Source organism: Arachis ipaensis, chromosome B8, assembly GCF_059453495.1.
Source record: "Arachis ipaensis isolate K30076 ecotype BB chromosome B8, ASM5945349v1, whole genome shotgun sequence".
Lineage (NCBI taxonomy): Eukaryota > Viridiplantae > Streptophyta > Magnoliopsida > Fabales > Fabaceae > Arachis > Arachis ipaensis.
Window position 1 is genome coordinate 124,888,300 of NC_142443.1, and position 14,443 is coordinate 124,902,742.

Consider the following 14,443-nt stretch of genomic DNA (forward strand, 5'->3'; position numbering starts at 1 on the left):
TATGTATGATATTTGGATATAATAGACATGACAGTAGTGTAGTGTCTAATATTATATTTGGTTAATAAAATACAAGAATACTACATAATTAAAATGACTATTTTAACCTTCTAATTTAAATTGAAAATTCAATAATTAGAAAAAAAAAAGACAGAGAGGCAGAGACCCCAAATTGAATTGAGAGTTTTTCCCCTCACCTCAAGCCCCCAAAAATCTCCCTTCTCTCTAGTTGGCCTCCTCCTCCTTCTTCTTCTGTTGGTCTTAATTGTTGCAAATGTGTTTACTAGGTTCAGTTTAACAGAGAGAAAGAGAAAGCCATGGCTCATCAATGAAAAGTACCGTATGTAGAATTAGCATTGAAGAAGAAGCCATTGCCAAGAATCGTCTCCTCCGCATTTGGCAGGTATCTACGATACCTATTCCTAATATTTACAGTTTAAACTATATCTTTAAGAGTTAGGATTTTGCAATTTAGGATTTAAGGTTTATCACATTTTGGGAATATGGTGCTTGATATGTGTAGCTGTGGCAAACCAAGTTCATAATTTTAACAGTTTACATAGTGTAATTATATCTCCAATTTCATAACTTTAACAATTTAACTAAGTATTGATGAATGAAATTAGGAACTGCATATGTTAAAGAAGTGGATTAAGAATTAAAAGAGTAGTAATTGGAAAGATGAAAATAAGCCATGCTCTTCCATCGTTTTGGGATTAAGAACACCTATATATATTCATATCAATGTTTCTTGGTTACTTTGTACAGAGCATATGATGATTTCTTAGTGCCATGAAAGTAAATTAGTTACAAAGGTAATAATTTACATTGGTTCTCATAGTTGATTCATTATAATTGTATGTTCTTAGAACTTGTTCTGTATTATTTTAGCCTTTTTACATATATGCATTCAATGTGTTTGATAACTTATTTGTGGATAATGAATATGCTTACTTTGGATCTAATAAAACTAAAAATCAAATGTGATGGTAAAAACTAGAAATAAAAAACTAATAAAACTTCAATAATCTTTTTAAAAGTGAATTCATAATCTTTGCAGTAAAGATTTAAGAGGAGAGGACGAAGTGGTATACTTTACTAAAAAAATTTGTATTTTTTTAGAGGAGGAAGCTTATAAGCTAAGGTTCTTTGTGGACCAACTTGCCTTTACAGATCTTCATTGGGTATACTTCATTTTCTTCTTGTGCTTACATTGTTAAAAAATTTACTTATGAGTAGTACTAGTGTAAAGTGTTGAAGTTATGAATTTCAAAGGAATACAGTGTGTGTTGTAAGATTAAAGCATATTGTGCTTCTACTAAAGTTTTGTTATTGAAATTCTTTTTGCAGGAAATGTTTGTGCCTATTATCAAAGGATAAGGCAGTCATGAACAGCAGTAGAAATAGTTGCCTTTGGCTTATAAGATGCAAATAATTAGTTGCTATGCACAAATAGAAGTTGGTCTTGGATCCAATGTTCAAGGGCTTAAGACAACTGTAACTTTTGACCAAATATTACTTTTGAAAGTTGTATTTTTTTGGAGTAATACCCCAAATAGATCCCCAAGAAATTCACGTTTGGACAGATTTGTTCCCAACAAAATTTAACTAAAATTTTGTCCCTGGCTTTCTTAGCTATACACCAGATACGTCCCCACACCAGGTTGAGCCAGTCAGGTCTAAGGTTGACGTCCTACGTGGAGGTAACCTGGATGATGTGTCTGGTCAAGAGTGACGCGTCACGTATGGAATTAGACTTAGCAATTATAGGGGACTGAAGCCTAAGAGAAGAGGAAGTCAGAGATTGATAGTCTTTTCTCTTAGGGCAAAAGCTCGTACTTGAGAATCAAAGTCAGACTCAGTCTTTGGAATCCCTTAAAGCAAGTCTAAAGGCTTACACACAGCTCCATTATTTGATGAAGCTGTAATTGAGCTTTGCCCGTCTATTCACTGATCAGGGGACTATCAATGAAGATTCTCCTTTAGCACCTAGAGAAAATTCCGTAGGCTAGACTTTCCATTTGTGAGATTGAGTCATGTCAGTATTCAAAGAAGAAGTAGAAAGATATAGGGGAAAGAATCCATATCTTTATTAACTTCTCTGAATGTAGGGCTTGTAGTTGAGAAAAGTACCTCTAACTATCACTTCAAGCCGTCAGTATTAACTGTCCAATAAGCGAGTGAGGTGAGCAAAGGAAAGATATGAAACTTCAACAGACTCTTCAACAGCTGCGCAACCTTATCCTCAGTTTGACTTATGGTTTTAAGAGGGGAAATCAGATCAGATTGAATTAATTAAAAGTTGACCCCTAAGCAGTCCCAGAAGTATCAGTCTAAGTACGTCTTACCAATCCCGACAAGGCTAAGATAGGTGAGAGCCCGAGTTAACTATTTAGATGAAGATAGTGATCTAAAGGCTGAGTCAATGCCTTATTATAAGATAATCATCTCCTTTATCCGTGAACTAACTAAAGAATCAGCAGATCCGATAGCAGCTAACATTTCTGTGGGCTCGGGGAATGCCTCTTCACCTTAAGCAATCCATTAAGTAGCGGATTGAATTGCTATTGTATTTCCCCTGCAAACTCTTTGAAGTTAAGTCAGCTTAGCGCTTGAAGCGAGAGAAGATAGGAGGTCGTCTGCCCATGGTGGCTTAGTGCGTAGTGTTAGCTAACTCGAAAAAGAAAGTAGGTGGGGGCTATAGGCCTATATACCCGGGCTTCTCTTCTTGATCTTTCCCGGATTCAGAAGTAGACTAAGCTAAGCCAGCTAAAGTAGAATCTTCTTTTCTATGTGATTTTAGAATTCCTGGCCGCCTCTACTACCTTATCTGAGGGGAGAAGAGGGTTGATCTTTAAACTTCCTCGCTAGCTTATCAATCAATCGAAGGAGGGGAAAGCGAGTAAGCAAAGGTAAATGATTTTTTTTCTTATCTTATAAGGATTTCCCCGCGGAAAGACAGGAACGAAGTCTGATTACTAGCTTTCTTTAGTTAGCTTATAGCTCTTATGCCTTGGCTACCATATCGGACAAAGAAGAGGATTCTACGCAACAATAGAAAACAGAAGAACTAGTACTGCCTTTGCGTCAACCTTTTGACTAGCTTGAAGTTAGTCCCTGGCCTACCTGCCAATGGTTGAAACTAGAGAGTAACGGACTTCTTTCCAGCTATCCTAACCTTCTGGCATGCGAATATAGGAAGGATCAAATTGACCTCTGGCAAAGGCCAAAAGCGAAAGAATTTGTGATCCCTAGCTTTCCACTTAAACAAATGAAGTAGATCGGCCAATATCCATTGCAGGAGAAACCTCTTCAACAACAGCAGCCAACAATTGAAAGAAAACATTAACATTTAATTAAGTAGAAGGGGATTTGTCAGTCAGTGATTAGAGTTGTTGGCCTAAGGCGTGAAAGCCCGGAGGAATCTTGTGAATACCTGAAGCCCAAAATGTCAATCGAAATCATCTAGGAATTTTTCTTGGTTTGCTGTCCTCTGCTCTAATAGGCGAAAGCAATCTTCCTTCCCGCGAACTCTATACACAACATGCCATTATTTATAGTTTTCCCAGCCAATAATTTGAAGTCAGAAAGAGAACTGGATCAAATCTTAGTCGATTCCATCCATTAGATAGACTTCTCTGACTCTATTCCTAGAGCTTTGGATGGACAAGTTGCCAAATGCTTTTAAAAGAGATACCTCAGATGGTGTACCACAAGCAAGAAGTCGGACTCCATTATCACTATAGTAACTTATAAGGGGTTCATACTCCTGCCAACGATTGGCCAATGCAACGTATATGACTTTAAGCTCTCACCATCAATCCTGACATAGAATAAAAGTTCAATAATGGAAACTCAAATCATATGAATCAAATTGGGATTCATATCAGGCTCTCAAGCCCACGGGGTCCTTGTACCCCGTTTATGTGACACATGACATATATAGGCATTCTGAAACCAACCGGTTGAGAGGTCCCTCACTGATGGGACATGGTCCCAAAAAACTAACTAAGGTATCCACCAATTTTCTTAATGAATGTGAGCCATAAAAAGAGAAGCCCTGTGCTTTATTAGGCACAGTGCTAGAAGCAGCGAAGGCAGGAACCGTGCAAACAGCAGAGCAAGCAGCCCATGCGAGAGCGCGGTTATAGCGTTAAGGGAAGGGAGCGCGCTATTGTGTTGCGAGCTGCGGTGCGCTCTTTAGTATTGTGTGGCTTCTGAATTCATTCTTCTCAAAAGAATCGGTGGGTAGGTAAAGGCGAAATCTTTAACCGGAATCGTTGCCCGACCAGTAGTCGAGGATGGTGAGGAAGGATGAAGCAGAAGCTTCAGCCGAAGCTGCAACCAAAATTGAGTATTCGGGCATCAAACTATTGGCTTTAGCGACCCAATGTCTGTAGATGAAAGACGAGTTCGGAAGTACTGCAAAGGTGCCTCTCCCACGAAATGTAGCTTATGTGGAACCTATCACTCCTCAACCACCAACTAGCAGCTCTTGATAGAGAAGCTCTGTAAGGGCTATTTTATTTTAAGGCAGGCCCCACTCAATGCGGTTTTTGTCTTTTATTGATGAAATCCAATCCTTATTTTATTTATTCTTTGTGTTGATAGGGAAGCCCTTTCTTTTGACGACATAAACCTAAAAACATCCTCTTACTGGGCAGGTAGTAGCGTTAGCATACTAAGAGCCCTCTGGTTGCATTGAAAAAAGATGAGCTTTTTCCCCCTAACTACGGTGGTTCAGAAGATGCCACATCTGCCTCAAGATCCACAGCTTATTCAACAGCTTACGCCCCGCAATTTGTTGCTTCCAAGGTTTTCGATTGGTCTTATTTCTACCCGGCTTTCAAGCCCTCGTCTCAGTCGGTGGCCTAAGATAAGCCAACTTACAAGATCGGATTAGCAAATCATGAAACCTGCCAAAGAAGAGCTTTCAATCGCATATTGCTCCCATACTAGTACCTTTTGTTGTACCTACTTATGCCACATCTCCTTTCTTTTCCTTCCCAGCATGTCTGTCGTCTTCTTTCAAAGAGGCCATTCTTGGTCTTTCGTTGTGGGAAATCTTCCTCCTAAAAAAGAGAAATAGTCAAGTGAAGGAGACCCACATGCCCACTTCTCCTTCCCCACCCCATTTCTGGGACGGGCCTCGTTCTTATTTATTTGAGGGCTCAAATAAAAACTACAACCCCCGAAAGACTAAGAGCAAGAATCTTAAACCCACATATCCTTTACATCATAGCATATAAAGCAGTACCATTGATCCTATATTCAAATTAATTGGTGTGTATATCTACTACTAATTCGATTTTTAACCTTGCCCCTCATTCATTCCCGCCACAACCACCAATGGTAATCAAGCCAGCCAAGCCCAGGGAGCAGCTTCACCTTCTCCCCCCCCCACACTGATCCCACACTTTTCCTAATTCCCACCTCTTTATTTTTTTCACTTTTGTCAAAAATAGATTAGACGAACAGATGGCATCTATAAGATTATGATAGGGTCGGGACCTGTGGGTCCCAAATTCCACCTCTTTGACATAAGAGTCGTATTTCTTAAAAGAAAGAAGGCGGTCCCTTGGGGTAGAACAAAAACTCCCGAATTTCATTTCGTTTGTTCAGTTCATTCAGCTCATCCCGGGAATACTCGTCGGAGAGCAGAGCTTTCTCAATAGCCCTTTCTATTTTTACTTGTGCGTCCATCACTTTTTCTTTCTGAGATTCCGACAACCCCACAAAATGAAACCCCGCGCGCTCATCTAGTTCGACCCGACGAGTGTTGTCATCCCGTAAAGGATGGTAAAGGTCAAGGTCAGGGGCAAGAGGCTCTACTGGGCCCGGTGTTTGGTTCACACCAGGCTCGAACTGTGGTACGCGTGAAGAGCTCCCGCTGTCCATAAATAAGGGCCAAAAAAAACTTTCGAAATCCAGTATACTTGTTAAATATTTTAGAGTCAATATAATATATATATATATAATATAGTTTTTATTAGCCATATAAGGAGTTGTTTGCCTTTCATTTTTTGCATCATAAGCTTTTTTTCCTCCTCTTCCTGTTCTATTGATCAGAAGCATCCAGTAGCACCACGCCAGTAGATTAAGTAGTGGAGTTCTCATCCAGATTCTCTACCCTGGTGAAAATCTTTTCCTTTAGCCTTTTAATTAAAGGCATCGGCCTCCCTCATTCCACTCGTCCAGCCTCTTCGCGAACTTGTACAATCGATGCCACAAAGATAGTCAACTCTATTATCGAAGAAATAAGGAAACGGGCGACGATTTGACACCAGATATCCGGAGGTGTGGAAAGAGCAGCTGTGAGAAGCGGAAAAACCATAAAAAAACGACGATTATTCGTGAAGGTTTCCACAGAAAGACCCCTTGGTTCTGGCAAACAGATCACAATTACAGGTACCTGAGAGCATACCGATGGAATGAACGAAATCTGAACAGTTAGCATAATATGGTCATAGATCTTAGGTTGTAACTTGATCATGAGCGAATTTGTTGATGTTGCACCCACGAAGTATAAAAAGTACCAAACATTGGGAACTACCCGGGGAAGAGTTAGGAATAGGAACAAGGAGAAGCGACAACCACTTAAATAGAGGAATCGATTGTATTTCCTCTTTGTTCCCCATGGCAACTGGGGATCAAAAAGCACCAAATTTGATGACTTATTAAGGGAAAGACGAAGTAAGAACATGCTATTGAAGACGTTGCAACTTATGTCAGGGAGGCCTCCGTTGATTGTGTACAAACAAAATACGAGTCCAAAGACAGGATAAGAAAGGGTTTAGCTAATGGAGATATTAACTCTTCCGGGAACCAGTAACGCGTAAACCATGTCAAACCAAGACCGATCAATATCCGAACGGAACGGATTCGAACTTCTCCTAAAATAGTTTCCGATGCGAAATGAAAATCATACATAGGATATAGATGAGTAATTCAAAGGATAAAAAGAAAGATAGAAGAACTTATTAGATTATATCTTTTTTTTTCCATGTAGCCCCTTATCTCATGCCATATTGGACTTTTTTGGTTGCCTATACACTCGCGGACTCGTTGAATATGCCGTAACCGCTGTTGATTAGACGTGAAGCGGTTTAGATCGGCAAAGTAGGCATCAATGCCTCTGGCAATATCCGCTTCTTCTTTGATGTTTAGATTTAGGTGTCCTTCCTTATCCTTATATAAGGACAAAGTCTTTGTTACAATAGCGGAAATTCTGCTTTTGCAGAGATTGAAATGCCGCTCCGTTAACCGCCACTCCTTGGACGAGAGAAGGTCTTGCCATTGCTTTCGTTCCGCAATTTCCACAGCCGTCCAAATCTCATTTTGGGAGTCCTCCCTCCCCTTCGACCACCGAAGTTCCTTCCCCTTATTATAGAAAGTGGATTGGATTCCCAGGAACCTGCGGTAGCGTCCTTTGCCCCGCGCTCGCCAAAATGTCGTGAAATCCTTGTAAAAAGGGTTCGACCGCCATGCCCCATACCATAGGGAAGTTCATCTAACATCTCAAATTTCTCCATTCTCGTCATGCCATGCTTTTTCATTCACTTCTTTTCTTCGTCGCTTCTTCCCCTCGTTCCCTTTCTCTTGGACATCTCACTTGAAATGCAATCAATGCATTCATTCTTTTCGATCTTATACTCAGATAGACTGAACACTCCCCCAATTTTCATGAATAAAGAAAGGGATAAACAACGACATCTGTGAACTCGGGTAGGCTTAGTTAGGGCATACCTCTGCCCTAAGCTAACAGCTTTCTTCTCTTATGTATGTAATAGTTGGATGAAAAGATCGCTCCTATCCTAAATGCAGTCGTGATCAACTATACTAAACGATTGATTCCACCCACTTTCAGCTATATCAACAAGGGATCCATCCCTTTAGTCACGGTTGGGCACTCAGTACTGGGCACAACAAAACTCAGGCCATTTTTCTATGGACTACGCTCTTTCCCTTAATAAGTTTTTTTCTCTCTATGTGAATGCAGTTCCATTCAAGTAGGCTATTACTGACCTATGTTCGTTAATCCTTAATCTGTCTAGCATATGACTATTACTACTGTATAAAAGGAAGCATGGAAGTACTAAAAGGGCCTCGATAAGCCTCGGTGTCAAAGAAGAAAAGGTCTTCTACCTCAACAAGGCTGGTGCAAAAGTAAAGGTAGCGCATTAATGAATTTCCTGAAGCAAGGGAAGGAACTGAGCGCCCACTAAAATAAAGGGAGAAATGAAACCTAAAACAAAAATGGAAGCCTAAGCCTTCACATCCGAAACTTAAAAATCATCAGTTGGAGAATCGTTTTTACTTTGATAGGGTAAGGCTGCTTTACCTACCTCTCCCTACACAGTCGAACATCGCTAAAACCCTCTCTCTATCTCTACTATCCTCGTTCTTAACTAAATGACGAATCGACTTGCATGTGTGAAGCATATAGCTGAAGTAACATGATTGGAGGCTCTTAAAGCTTAGGCTACTTACCATAAGCTTCAACCTCCTCTTACTTAAATAGAGGGGAGAGTCGCGTAGGGATCTTATCTTATCTTATAGGGATCTTATTAAATTGATAGAAGATCACTCCCCAAAAAAAGCTGCTTCTTTTTTATAATATACAAGACCCCCCCTGAGTTCCAATTTTCCTTCACAAACTCACCAAACTTTTTCTTTATGAGTTAGTATAAGTCAATCAAGCCGCTTCAAAGAACAAAGGTCTCTTGAATGCCGGCTGAGGTCACTTTGCAGGTCAAAAAGAAGAGGGTGGTGATCGGATTTGACTGGAGGCAGATTCTGTAGCTTCAGAGATAAATGACATCTCATCTTAAACAGAGCTCTAGCGAAGTTCCCGGAAGAAAGGAGAAGACGGCTAAGGCTTTCTCTCGGTTAGGTGAGGAGCGAGGTTACGAGCTGATACCATGTGAAGTTTAGGTGATGGAATGGCTCACCCAACCCTGGGAGCCTGGCATTGTATTTATAATAGCTGTACAACAAATGAAATTCAATTCATATCCCTATATACTCTATTAGGGGGAATTCCGATACCTTAGCATGAACCAAAAAGCAAACTCATCCTCAGTAGCATTTACCTGAGCCGCTTGTCTCAACTTTTCCATAAGCAGAGTCAGAACCTGACGAGGAGAAGGTTCACGTAGAAGATGAGACCACTGGAGAGTTCACCGAAACATACATAGTTGTATCTGCCAAATTGTTATACTAGTTCCGATACCAATACGATCGATACAGAGTCTGCTGAGCGAACCGTTCTGAGCCTGCCACTTCCTAACCCAAAAGGAAGGAGACGACTTGCTCTGCATTCAAAGGCGAAAAGCAACTCAATTGAATCCGGTTTAGCTACTAGCTACTTTGAAAGGAAATAATTTATGCCATTTTTTTACACCTGAATCAAAGATTCAAAGAAAAGGAGTCCTTGGATCCCGAAATTGGATAGGGGATAAAGGTTGGAATTTCACCTAACTAGTTTGGTCCCTATGCTCAGTGGACAAAACGATGTCGTATTGGAGCACAGGAGAACGACGTCATTTTTTAGGGGACAAATAGGTCCCCGCGATGGAGGGCAGTGCAACCAAACGACGCTGTTTTATTTGGGGGCCAATTTGATATACAAGTCTCTTCATATTCATTCGTTTGGTGAAATTACTCCATACCTCATTAGCTCTGCTAGGTTTTACGAAGAAAACCCTCCATACATCCATCAACATTGTGCATACTCATTGCTCTGTCCATACTCGGTGACATTGATCGTGAAAGTGGTTGAGAAGGCAGTTGGTTCGACACCCAACTGATCAAGGTTAGTGAAACGTATTTTTTACTTGATTGTTTTTGAATTTTTTATTTTGGTTGCATGCATTGTTGTGGATAGTTGTAGTGATTAGCGATATTGGATATAATAGGAAATGAGTTGTACTTCTTTATTTATTGGTATTTAGATGTCCGAAGATGTGGTCCCGGTGTTTCATCATGGTGGAAGCTTTATTCGAGATAACAAAGGTGTCTTGGTGTACATTAATGGGCAGGTAAAAAGGTTTCCCCCAATGGATGTTGACCTCATTTGCTTCTTTGACTTGAAGAAACTTTTTTTGGACTTGGGATACCATGATTATAAAGCTATGTACTGGTATGATCCCACATCTAAAACTCTGGAGTCTGGTCTACACCCTATTCATGGAGATAAAGAAACTAGAGCCTTACAGAAGAATAAGATACAAAATGAGGATACAGATGAATTTTACATATATTTTGACCATCCAATATTGGAAGGAGTGGAGGAGATATTATCTGATACTGATGAAGGTGCTGCGGAGGTAGTTGTTGAGGATGCTTGGTTGGACAATGATGCAGACATTGAGAGTAGTTCTAGTGATGATGATGGGTATGAATCTACAGAAGATGAGCCATATAAGCCCCCACCCTCAGGCTATAGTTTTTCTGATTCAAGTGAAGATGAGGAGTGTTAAAAAACATTGGTGGAATGAAAGGGAGAAGATGTGATAAGGGAAAGAAAAAAAACTACAATGAAAGCTTCAAATCCAAATGTAAATGTTACCAGAGGTGCCAAGGCTAAGACCCAAGGTAAAAAGATGGATGTGCTGTAAGTGGTGGAAGTGGGCCTGAAGTGAGGAAGAAGGGTGATGGTGGGCCAAGGGCTGCTGGGCCCGACAGTGTTGAACCAAGCCCAAATGACAATAATGGGCTTCATCAGGGTAATGGGACTGAGCCTAGAAAACCTTCAACCTTTACAGAGGAGATTGGAGTGGAGCCAAGGGATGAGTTAGATATTGATTTTGACTATGAGTCAGAGGCCTTCTTGACTCCTCCAGACTCAAGTGATGAAGGGGGTGAAGGATTTAATTGGCCGTAATATGATCCAAATGCAGAATTTGGAGAAGTTCAATTTCAATTGAGGATGGAGTTTGAGACTTTAGACCAGTTCAAAAAGGCTCTAAAGGACTATGCTATAGCTGAAGGCAGAAGAATATTTTACATCAAGAATGATAAGAGGCGGGTGAGAGCAGCATGTGTTCATGGAGGATTTATGGCTGGAAAGGAGATACAGAAGGATAAGGCCAAAGCAGGACTAAGAGCTAAGAGAGAGGCTAAGGCAAAGGAGGATGGATCAAATGGAGGCGAAGAAGAGAATGCAGTTGATGATATTATAGCTGAAACCAATTCTACTGAAGCTAACCCTGAACCGGTGGCTAATGTTGTTGTAAATGATGGAGTTTAGGGTGACCAAGATCAAAATGCTAGCAAGACAGGGTCTGAGGCAGTAGGTGATAAAGAACAACATGAGAAGAATGATTGTCCTTAGATTATTTACTGTGCTAGGAACTCTAGGTCTGGGGGCTACCAGATTAAGACCTTTAATCCCGTGCATACCTATGGTAGAGAGTTTGGAAGTAACATGGCCGATCAAAATTGGATTGCGGAGAAGTTGTCAAAAAGACTTCTAAGTCAGCCATGGCTAATCCATGCAGAGGCTTGGGATCATATAAAAATTGATTATAATGTGATAATTAGTGATAAGATGCTGTATAGGGGTTTGAAGATAGCAAGAGAGAAGTATGTTGGTAACGAGAAGGCTCAATATGGAAAGCTTAGAGATTACCTACAAGAACTACATAGAAGTAATCATGGTTCAACTGCTCTGTTAACAGTGGAGTCTATTCCTCACTCCCCTCCACTGTTTGACAAGTTGTATGTATGCTTGGATGCCTGTAAAAAAGGGTTTAGGGTTGGTTGTCGACCTTTGATAGGGTTAGACGGTTGCTTCCTGAAGGATTATTACGGAGGACAATTGTTGTCGGCAGTAGCACAACATGCCAACAATCACTTTTACGTGATTGTATATGCAATGGTTGCAAGTGAGACTAAAGAAAGCTGAAAATGGTTTCTAGACTTGTTGCAAAATGACTTAGGCCCTGCTGCAGTTGAAGGGTGGAACTTTATCAGTGATCAGCAAAAGATAAATGCTAGCTCTGACTACTTTTTTTGTTGACTGTTATATTAAATTTACTGTTAATTTTGTTACACTCATTTATTTAGTTATAACACACTTCAATGTTGTACAGGGTCTGATCCTGGCAATGAAGGAGGTTATGCCGAATGCCCATCACAGGAACTGTGTTAGGCATATATGGAAGAATTTCACCAATAAGTACAAGAGCAAGCAGTTGAAGATGTCGTATGGGCTTGTGCTAAAAGCAGTATGAAGGCATAGTTCAGAGAGCACATGAATAGACTAAAGAAGGTCAACCAAGATGCATGGGCTTACCTTGCAAAATTAGACCCAGCATGCTGGACGAAATCACATTTTAGTCACTGGCCGAAACTGGATAACATCACCAACAATATGACAGAGGTGTAGAATGACAAGATAGTCTACTATAGAGGAAAACCCATATTGACAATGTTGAAAGAATTGAGATGCTACATCATGAGGAGGATGGACCAGCATAAGAGAGTTTTGAGCACATACACAGGCATAGTGACACCAATGCAACAAAAGAGGATGGATGATATAATGAAAGAATGCAAATACTGGACTGCTCAATGGACTAGTGATGATGCTAGACAAATTTTTGAGGTGCAATATCACATGAAGAAAGTGGGGGTGCATCTAGGGAACAACACATGTTCTTGTAACATGTGGCAACTTACAGGTAATGTTTACATTTTTCTTAGATTAATTTCTTAATTAGTGCTCGATTGGAATTTTCTGGGTTGACTTAAAGGATAACTTTTATGGTGTGTTTATCATGCTATTGGGTTTAACATTTTGATATATTCATGATATATTAATCACAATTCCAATTTGACTGAGACACCAGGGATCCCTTGTGTGCATGCAATGGCTGCAATAGGCAGAAGAGGAGATTGACCAGAGGGATATGTCTATCAATGGCTGAAGATGGATGCATTCAAGGCTACCTATGCTCACTCTATAAGCCCTGTCAACAGTGAGAAATATTGGGATAAATCTGGACAAGTTAGTTCCATACCTCCCAAAATTAAGAGACCAATTGGGCGTCCTGTGAAACGAAGGAGACCTGATGCAGTGGAAGACGGTCCTGATGGGACAAAGGCCAAGAAGACCTTTAGAGTAACATGTGCCAAGTATGGAGAAATTGGCCACAATTCCAAAACTTGCAAAAGGGCACCCCAGCAAGGATCATCTTCAAAGGGCAAAGGAAAGAAGAAGCAGTCCTAGACACAACATGAGATGGCTGTTTCTCAATCTGCCCCCTTATCTCAGGTAACATCAATTGCATTAGTTGTAATTTGCATATTTCTATTTTGCACAATATTGTGGTGTAGACAATTGCCCTTGTACGCGGGGACCTATTTGCACCATAAATGTTATTCTATAGGGACTTAATTGTCTTATAAGATATTCTTTGGGTACCTAACTACCTGATAACTGGTCACACAGAATGAAGGATCTGTACAAGGTAGCATGCAACCTCCTAATCCTGCCTCTCATAAGAGTCAAATTGAAAATCCTCCTTCACAAGCCACAACTAATGTCTCAAGTAAGCCCAAGGTATGCTAGTCGTATTTAGATTAATGTGTATGTTGAAATTTGTAAGAAATATACTCATAACAATCTTATAAATTCTAGGCTCAGCAACCTTTTAGACGTCCAAAGCAAACAATTAGGAGACCCCAGGTACAGGGGAGTGTCGGTGCAGATACGACTGCAGCTACCACCAGTCAGACAGCATCTGGAATGTTTAAATTCATCCCAACATCGGGATTGAACCAATCTAAGAAGAAATGACCCTTTTAACAATTAGTGTGTAACTTATTATAAACACCATATTTTGTTATGTTTGAGGAAGTAGAACCTCTTTGTTTAGTTTGTTTTGGTGTTCTCTGTGTTTAAGACAATAGACCTTTTGTTTAGTTTGGTTTCCTTTTGGTGTATGTTGAAGGAAATAGAATTTTGTTTTGTTTCAAGGAGGTTATGTTGCTACTGGCTCAAATTACTTGTGTAGTTACAATGTTTTGAATATCAGTTAAGTCACCCTTTTGATATATGGCTACAACAACCTAAAAGTAATGTATTTCTTTTATCCTATTTGACCACAATTGATTTAATTAATATAATTCATGTCCATCTAATATCCATCTAACCATAAATACACATTTCAATGCAATAACTTGGTTATTAACATAGAATCCAATTTGCCTAAACAGCCACCACAAATATACAAAACTCAACCACACCTATCAATGCACCAACTATTACGCCCCTGAGAAAATAAAAAACATTATGCTTCTTCACAAATTGGTTATCCTCATCTTTCTTCCACAAAAAATCCTCCAACTGCTTCACTCTCTCATCCAGATCATTATTCAAGCTTACAACACCTTTATTACCCGCACCAGTGTCCACAGAAGCCAATCTCTGCCCTTC

At 40.1% G+C, this 14,443-nt stretch overlaps 1 pseudogene; it reads left to right on the forward strand.

Annotated features, from left to right (window-relative positions):
• The first annotated feature begins 9,953 nt into the window (after positions 1-9,953).
• Positions 9,954-11,908, forward strand: LOC148549747 (uncharacterized; annotated as a pseudogene).
• Positions 11,909-14,443: the final 2,535 nt, after the last annotated feature.